This window comes from Rattus norvegicus, chromosome 8, assembly GCF_021556685.1.
Source record: "Rattus norvegicus strain SHRSP/BbbUtx chromosome 8, alternate assembly SHRSP_T2T, whole genome shotgun sequence".
Taxonomy (NCBI): Eukaryota; Metazoa; Chordata; class Mammalia; order Rodentia; family Muridae; genus Rattus; species Rattus norvegicus.
Genome location: NC_141541.1, coordinates 21028733 through 21037863, shown reverse-complemented (window position 1 = coordinate 21037863; position 9131 = coordinate 21028733). Strand labels below are relative to the sequence as shown.

At 44.4% G+C, this 9131-nt stretch overlaps 1 long non-coding RNA gene across 1 annotated transcript; it reads right to left on the bottom strand.

Annotated features, from left to right (window-relative positions):
- Positions 1-331: 331 nt before the first annotated feature.
- Positions 332-7291, bottom strand: LOC148003966 (uncharacterized). Its single transcript, XR_015627070.1, has 2 exons — positions 7065-7291; positions 332-2101 (listed from the first exon to the last, which is right to left on the bottom strand). It is a non-coding gene; the product is annotated as an uncharacterized LOC148003966 (long non-coding RNA).
- Positions 7292-9131: the final 1840 nt, after the last annotated feature.

Here is a 9131-nt window from a genome sequence, read left to right as displayed (position 1 = left end):
TAGAATCTTGTGAAACTGGAAAGCACCTGTAAGGCAAAGGACATAGTCAATAGGACAAATGGGCAACTTACTGACTGGGGAAAAAAATCTTCACTAGCCACACATTTGACAGAGGGAAAATATCCAAAATATATAAAGAAATGAAGAAGCTAGGCACCCAAAAACCAAAAACACAATCAAAAAAATGGGGTATAGAACTAAACTGACAATTCACAATAGAGGAATATCAAATGGTTGAGAAGCACCTAAAGAAGTGATCATGAAAGATCCCACGCAGAGAGACCCTTACTCAAGTCTTGGGAAATCGCGGACCCCAGACACAGAGAGACCATTTTGGATGTAATAAGCAAAGGCGAGGTTTATTACGGAGACCTATTACAGAGATCTCCGGGCCGACACATATCCCGCGCAGGAGACAGAGGTGTCGGCCCCGAGAGGCTGGGAAAAAGAGTATTTAAAGGCAGAGGCTGTGAGCACCAGGGGATGGGGGATGTCAAAGGGGAATGCACCACAAGTTACAGGATTGTTTTATGGCTCTAGGAGATAAGGGGACGCCAGAAGGTTTTATGGCCCCCTGGTTCCTGGAACAGAGCTACTAAATCAGGAGAAGGGTAGGGTCTTCAGGTCCTCATTATTTTTAAACGTTTGTCAAAACTGATGGAGCATTTGTATTTGAAACACCTCTGGTTAGGCTTGGGCTGTCCGGTTTCCTGGAATGCTCTCTGTAGGACACAATGGCTGAAAAGCACAAGTAGGGGCTTATCAGGGTCTGGAGGACATCTGGTTAAAGTATGACTCTGAGTAAGCTGGGGGGATGTCTTTGGATGGTTTATGGCTCAGTCCTCGATAGCCTGAGCTGGTTCTTGCATTCTTTTTCTTTATCTTTATGGCCTGCTATTCCTGGCGGCAGGGCTTAGCCCTGAGTTTGTGGCTTTTGGGGCTAACTCTTTTAATTTTATATTTTTAAACCTAGAATTCGTATAATTTTCTTTTCATTCCCGTCTTCTCCTACTAAATAATTCTAATCTTAGAATTTTGATATCAAGTCTCGTATTTGGTCTCACCAGTTGTCTTAACTGACTGGTACTGTTGTCTCACAACATCAACCGCACAGCACCCACTCGATTTTTAACAAAAGTAATTAACCTGTTTGTCACGCAGGAGCCAAAAACTAAAACCAAGAAAATTATTAATAATGGCCCACCTGTAGCAGAGAGTAGGGTAGTCATCCAGGGAGATCTACTAAACTAGCTCTCGAACTATCTCTGATGTGTTTTTCTGTCTGTCTTTTGTCTAACCTTTTTCTAAGTTTATTTATGGAGTCTTTAATTACTCCTGAATGGTCTGTATAGAAGCAACATTTTTCTTTTAGTATAGCACACAGACTCCTTCTTTAAGGAATATCAGGTCTAATCTTTTTCTATTTTGAAGGACTACCTCTGAGAGGGAGGTTAGGTATTCTTGGAGGTCAGCTAAAAAGTCTTTTACTCTTTTTATATCTGAGTCAATGGCAGTTCTGAATTCTCTATAAGCCTTGTATTGTAGGGCAACAGCAGATGTCCTTGTGCTGCCCTTGTAGCACCTAGATAGCCCTAGCCCTAAGTAATTCTCAACTCCTTTTTTTTGTCTCTTACTAAGTCTTTAGCATCAGGATTCCAATCTGGACACTATCTGAACCTATACACCAAGGTCATGACTGTCTTTCAGAACTTCTAAACTTATATAGGTTGTGATCCCTGAGGCACAGTCCCAAGAAGTGTTAGGAGTACTAACATATGTAATGTTACATTATTTGTAATAGAAATCAAGCCTATCCCCACACCTATCTCGATGGAACCCAGGACAAACATGACTGAATTTCCCTCTAGGTCCCAGCTCTCAGCCCTAACAGCTAGTACACGGCTGGTGAGGGCTGAGAATTGACGGCTGTCAGGGTGGTCAGCAGCACCAGGTACGGTCCTTTCTAGCGAGGCTCGAGTGTCTGGGCTCAGTGTAGCTGCTTCCGACCTGGAACTGATGAGATGTCTCAGAGGTCCCCGAGGCATAGGCTGCTGTCAGCTGTGAGCAGATTTTTTTCTGTATCACCTGTAGGTCTTTTAGCCTGGCACACAAATCATTATTACTATGGCACTATGACATGTTGGTTCAGTAACATCATCTAATACAGTCAGGGGAGCTGAGGCCCCATATAAGATCTCAAAGGGGGTAAAGCTGAGTCTGGAAGGGGTATTTCTTGCTCTGAAGAGAGCAAGAGGGAAGGAGTGCCACCCAGTCTGTGCCAGTCTCCATGGTTAATTTGGTCAGGGTCTCTTTTAGAGTTTTATTTATTTACTCTACCTGTCCTGAACTTTGAGGTCTGTAAATATAATGTAATTTCTAATCGACCTCTAAATACTTGGCCACACCCTGGCTTACCTTGGCAACGAAAGTAGGGCCGCTGTCAGACCAGATTACCTTGGGCATTCCAGACCTGGGGAAGATTTCTTCTAGTATCTTTTTGATGATTGTAGAGGCCGTCTCTCGTTTGGTGAGGAAAGCTTCTATCTATTCCTGAAAAAGTATCTACAAGCACTAGGAGATACTTGTGATCATAATTTTCTGGTTTTATCTCAGTGAAGTTCACTTCGACTTTTCGTTAAACTCTCTAGGTCTCTTTGTCCTGTTTGTTTGTTAAGCATTTATTTATTGACGTATTTTATACTTTTTTATTGTCTCTCTTGGCTAAAATCTTAAAGTCTATTATATATATTTTAACTATTTGGACAAACTTCTTATCTCTTAAATGAGTCTATTTTTTTTTTTTTTTTGGTTCTTTTTTTCGGAGCTGGGGACCGAACCCAGGGCCTTGCGCTTCCTAGGTAAGCGCTCTACCACTGAGCTAAATCCCCAGCCCAAGTCTATTTTTTTATTTGGCAAAGTGAGTCTTTTCTTTGTTCTCTGGGGAGTATAGCTTCCCCTCAAGTGTGCCATTGTCCTTTATCTTTTAAGCAATTTGGGCCTTTTCTAAGTGAGGCCATCCCTTAGTCTAATCCTAGTTCTCAGTGGCTGTCTCTTGCAGGCCTGTAACCAGGATAGGCTCCTGTATAGCCATTTCCCGAGCCACTTTATCTGTTTTGTCACTGCCCCATGTCACTGAATCTCTTCCCTCCTGTTTTCCTGGGCAATGAATAGTACTCACAGTTGTTGGCTTCATCCGGGCATCCAAGAGATGGCAAAGGCATCTGTGGCGCTGATGTGCTGGGGGGGGTAGAGGTTCAGCCATTCTAGATGACATTGTGTTGTCCACCATGGCAGCACCCACTTGTCTCTGACCTTCATTCATGAAGAGAACTGTTCCCATCTGTGGACAAGGTCCTCGGCTTTCAGCAGGGGTCAATCAGCCAGTCGCAGAGGTCTTTCCTCCACCCATGTGCTTCTGTCAGTGTTTGACACTCGTGCTGTGGTGGCTCCAGGTCCGGATTGGGCAGCAAGGTGACCAGATTGTCCCCAACCGGTGGAGAATCTAGTCCATGGCAGCTGACCAGTGGTCCCATCTTTGGACACTCTATCAGCCACTCTATCACAGTTTAAGTCCTGGATTGGGTGATAATTGTTAGTGCCCGGCTGGCAGGAACGGTGTGTTTCAGGCAGAAAAGCACTAAGCCATTCATCTCCCAGCATCAGTTACTGGTGTACTGAGACAGGTCTTAAGCTCTACATACACAGTCTATAGATATGTATACACATGGCCTCATCTAGCCATTTCAGCCCACGCAAGCCAATTTGGAGAGCAGTTTTCTCATGAGCAAGGGATAGGGGCAGTCAGGGATGACCATGAATTAGTGGGTGGGTTACCCGGCCCACGCCAAGGTCCACTGTTCTTCGGGCAGTCCATAAGTATTGTTCGTTGCCAGTAGCTCCTTGCACTCAAGGTCTTTGGATATTGGCCCACTGGGGGGCATAGGAGCACAGAGCATTGGGTCCCTGTCCAGCACTCTAGGACCAAGAAGCTCTCCAGTGGCCCCTCTTGTTCTTTCTTGGGCAGTCCCTGACCCAGTGTCCTTTTTCTTTGTATTAGGCACACTGATCTTTAGCCAGGAATTCTCTTCTGTTGTCAGGTACTATCTTCCTAGGTTCCCTAACTACTGTGGCCAGTATATGTTCCTCTCTCGTCTTTTATCTCTCTTTAGCTCTCTAACTTTCTCTTCTTTTTGTCTCTTTTCTTCTCTAGTTTTCTGTTTTTTTTAATCTCTTTTTTTAACCTTATTTTTTTGTAACTTATACTAACTCTCAGCAACTTAACCCTTTAAATTTTTGTAACTTTTTCTTTATATCCTTTTTTTATCTTAGCCAGATTGGTGGGGCATTTTCTAGCCCCTCAGAGACCCACCCTTGGAGCCTGGCAGCAGACCTGGCACTCCCTACCTTTAGGTGTCTGAAGAGAGCAGGCAGAAGTGAGGGCCTTCTATCCATCTCTGGAACACTTTTTCTGGCCTCTAGTAGGATTTTGTCTTTCCTCGGTGGTAAAGAAGACCTGTAACAGTTACTAACAAGCATCTCAAATGGGATGGTGAGAAAACAAGAGAATCTTGAGAATAGAGGTCCACTGAAGAGGGCAAATAGCATTTAGTCACACAGCTAAGCCAGGAGGCTTTCTTGGGACAAAAAGACCTTGTGTCTGTGAAACAGAAAAGTGAGCAGAGGGGCAGCCTATCTGCTACCGGCTGTCTCTCTGGACTTAGATTTTCCCTTAAGGAGTACTTTCCTTTAGTGTCAGCTCAGTGGCTTTATCGCTCAAGAGACTCATCCTCTAAATGGCACTAGGCTTCCAGTAAGAACTAATAACAAAAGGATGGAGAGACGTTAGAACCTGGGTGTTCGATACTAAACAGCTGACAAAAGAATTGTAACCAGTTTACCTGGGGCTTCTTGTCTCTTACATCTAATAAGGAGATTGTTAATACTATAGTAGTACCAACCTTTAATAATAAAAAAAAACTATAGCTCTCTCCATGTCTCTGAATATCAGGACTGTAGTAGTAGTCCTTCACCAAACTTTTTCAGTGGGCTAAAGGCCCATGGAAAAGAAAACATTAATCCTGACCTTAGCCACAGCCAAAGCCTGAATTTTAAATTTTGACTGGCAAAACAAAACAAAGTTCTTTACAGTTTGTTGAAGATTTTTTGAAATTATTTTAGGGGCTTCTCTGCCCCCCAACCTGGGACATTTCTACCACAGGGGCAGGAACTGGCTGCTGTGGGGATAGGATCAAAGGCATTCTCCATGCTAATGATGACCAGTGAGAAAAGTAATTTAATGCTGGAGACTGGCTCCTCTCTTGGAATAGGGCCAGCAGATAAGGCAGGCTCTTTAAAGAACTTTTTTTAATGAGCACTCTCTTTCTGTGAGCAAGAGTTGAAGGTCTGGCCACTAAAAGCAGAAATTCTTTTCTTGTTCTTGTTTTCCTTAGAGTCCTCCCCCACCTCACTCTCAGCCTTTTTAGATCATTTTTCCTGTAGCATTTCTAACACAGCCTGTCCCTTTTTCATATCCTGTTGACAGCATTTCTGATCTTTTAGGCAGCTACGCACTAAGTGTCATACCGGCTGAAACTCCGCCTTTAAGATTCTTTGTTTCTAAGCAAAATTTAAATCCTTTTCCAGCTTATCTCAGCTGTCCACCATGAGATTCCCAGAGATCGCAAACCAAGGTGTAGTAATTCACTAAGAAATCTTTTTATAGTGTTTCTTTTTACCTTAAGCCTTTTTCTTTTAAACAGCTCCTGAAGAGCCAGAAAAATTGGGAGAGACTTGAGAAGTCCCCATGCTCGCTGCAGCAGCTCCGCAGCTAATTTCGCTCCCCCCTACTGTGTGTTTCAAGCACAAGCACAGATAAAACACTATGTTTTAAAAAATTAACGTTGGCTATCAACCAAAACACCGACACTAGAGCGGGGTCCATAAAATTAAGTTTCTTACTCACTATACTTGTTTCATACCGGAGGCCTAATCTGGGGAACTTTTTTATTTACGAGCAGTTTTGTCCTCAAGGTTTTTGTTAATGTCTGTTTACACAACTGTTAACAGCAGCTAGGCTGATCAAGGGGAGTAAAGGGAGGGGCCTCTCTCCTTGGGGAGGAGGCTCAGGAGAGAAAGACAAAACTCCTTGGCAGAAAACAATTTTTCTCAAGCAAATTATTTTTAATCTTAACTTAAGCACCAAGAGGACCAAGTAAAACTCTATGACGAACAAAGCAAACAGTTTCATGATTTCAAACACAATCATCAGTCCAAGATTTTAAACACAGTCGTCAGTCCAAATTCAAACACAGTCGTCAGTCCAAAATTCAAAAACGAAACAAAAGCCAAAAAGACACTCGACAATACCACAGAAAACAAGCCAGACAAACAATATCAAGACAAAGCATCTTATAACCAACTTTCACAGATGCCTGGTACCTTCAGTACGTGGCCCAAACTGCAGCTTAACCTTAGCTGCTTTTGGGATGAGATGGACCATCTGATTCCACCTCCCAACAGGATTCCAGAGTGTCCTCTTGTCCTAACGACTAAGCACACTTGTCCGTGCCTATATTTAAATAGGCAGCCGAACTCGACCTCTGACGGAGTGGGATTCCTCGTCCACTCCCGCCTAGGTAAAAGGAGCATTCCATCTCCTTTGTTCCAGAAAACCAGAGTCAGGTCCTCCTGACTGTCCATAGCCGGGCTCTCCCGACTGTTCTCCGCCCGTGGAACGTCTTCCAGGGGCTGCAGCCTTGCGGGCCCGGGGCGTCCCCCCTTCCGCAGCCAGGGGGTCCTCACGGACCACAAAGGCAGCTGCACTGAGTGGGGATACACATCCACTCTCCTACAGGGCAGGAATACACATCCACCCTCTTACCACAGGGCAGGAATACCCATCTGCCCTCTTACCACAGGGCAGGAATACCCATCTGTCCTCTTAACACTGACCAGTACTAAGACACACATATATACACACACGGTGGAACCAAAACAGAGACAGACACAGACTGACAAATGCGGCGCCGCTCACACAGAAACACTCAGACAAACATCTAACTCACCTCCAAGGGGTCTTCGGAGTCTGGGGTGGTCGCGAAGATCCCGGACGAGCCCCCATAAATATGAAAGATCCCACGCAGAGAGACCCTTACTCAAGTCTTGGGAAATCGCGGACCCCAGACACAGAGAGACCATTTTGGATGTAATAAGCAAAGGCGAGGTTTATTACGGAGACCTATTACAGAGATCTCCGGGCCGACACATATCCCGCGCAGGAGACAGAGGTGTCGGCCCCGAGAGGCTGGGAAAAAGAGTATTTAAAGGCAGAGGCTGTGAGCACCAGGGGATGGGGGATGTCAAAGGGGAATGCACCACAAGTTACAGGATTGTTTTATGGCTCTAGGAGATAAGGGGACGCCAGAAGGTTTTATGGCCCCCTGGTTCCTGGAACAGAGCTACTAAATCAGGAGAAGGGTAGGGTCTTCAGGTCCTCATTATTTTTAAACGTTTGTCAAAACTGATGGAGCATTTGTATTTGAAACACCTCTGGTTAGGCTTGGGCTGTCCGGTTTCCTGGAATGCTCTCTGTAGGACACAATGGCTGAAAAGCACAAGTAGGGGCTTATCAGGGTCTGGAGGACATCTGGTTAAAGTATGACTCTGAGTAAGCTGGGGGGATGTCTTTGGATGGTTTATGGCTCAGTCCTCGATAGCCTGAGCTGGTTCTTGCATTCTTTTTCTTTATCTTTATGGCCTGCTATTCCTGGCGGCAGGGCTTAGCCCTGAGTTTGTGGCTTTTGGGGCTAACTCTTTTAATTTTATATTTTTAAACCTAGAATTCGTATAATTTTCTTTTCAATCAAAGTCCTTATTGATCAGAGAAATGGGAATCAAAACAACCCTAAGATTCCACCTTACATCAATTAAAATAGCTAAGATCAAAAATCTCAATTCATAACGCAGTTTGGCAAGAATGTGGAAAAAGAGGAACACTCCTCCATTGCTGGTGAGATTGCAAACAGGTATGACTCTAAATCAATTTGGAGGCTCCTCAGAAAATTCAAGTAGATCTACCTAAAGACCAAGAAATACCACTTTTGGGAATATACCCAAAAGATGCCCCACCATGCCACAGGGGCATGTTTTCTGCTATGTTCATAGTGGCTTTATTTGTGATAGCCAGAAGCTGGAATCAACCCAGATGTTCCATTACAGAAGAATGGATAGGAGGAAAGTGGTTAATTTACAAAATGGAACACTACTCATCTATTAAGAATGCAGATATACTAAGTTTTGCAGGTAAATGTATGGAACTAGAAAATATCATCCTGATTGAGCTAACTCAGACTCAGAAAGAAATGCATGGTACATTTTCACTAATAAGTGGATATTAGCCAAAAAAATGTACAGAATATCCAAGATAGATATGTTCCACAAAACTCAAAATTCAACAAACTGTAGGGTCTATGTGAGGTAGCCTCAGTCCCACTTGGGAGGGAGAAGAAAGCAATGCAAGATGGGAAGGAGGGAGAGACCTGGAAGGGGGAGGACAGGTGGTAGAGGAAGAGAGGAACATGATCTGGTATTGAGTGGGAGAAAAGGACTGAAGCCCTGAGGGCCAGCAGAAAGAATTGAAACAGGCCACCTCAGGATATAGGAGTACTGGGAGCTTGTCAGGAACCAGACTGCCGGACTAAGCAAAGCTAGTGCCCTGCCCTGAGCAGATTCCTGAGAAGGGCTTGACCTTTTCAAAGAAAGAACATGTCCCTGGAAGACTGTTGCCTCTTTGTCTAAGGAGGATATCTGGCAGTTTAATGATTCACCTTATGTCCTTAGGCACTTCCCAGTACTCCCTCTACCCTCAGCTTCAATTCCTGCTTCAGAGCTTTAAATGCTGTACATTCCTCTCAATAAACAGACCTTGACAAGGACACTGCTTGGTCTTGCTCCTCTTTCTCGCCCATTCTCCCTCAGGTTTGGGTCCCCCTGGACCCCCACAAATAACTGAGGCCCCACTGGCAGGGGCAGGAGCTCCCTCCAGAATATCCAGGGACCTGGAAAGGGAAAATCAAAGCAAAATATACAGTCCATGGGGCCTCATATTGTAATGAAAGACCTCCGGAGAGGAT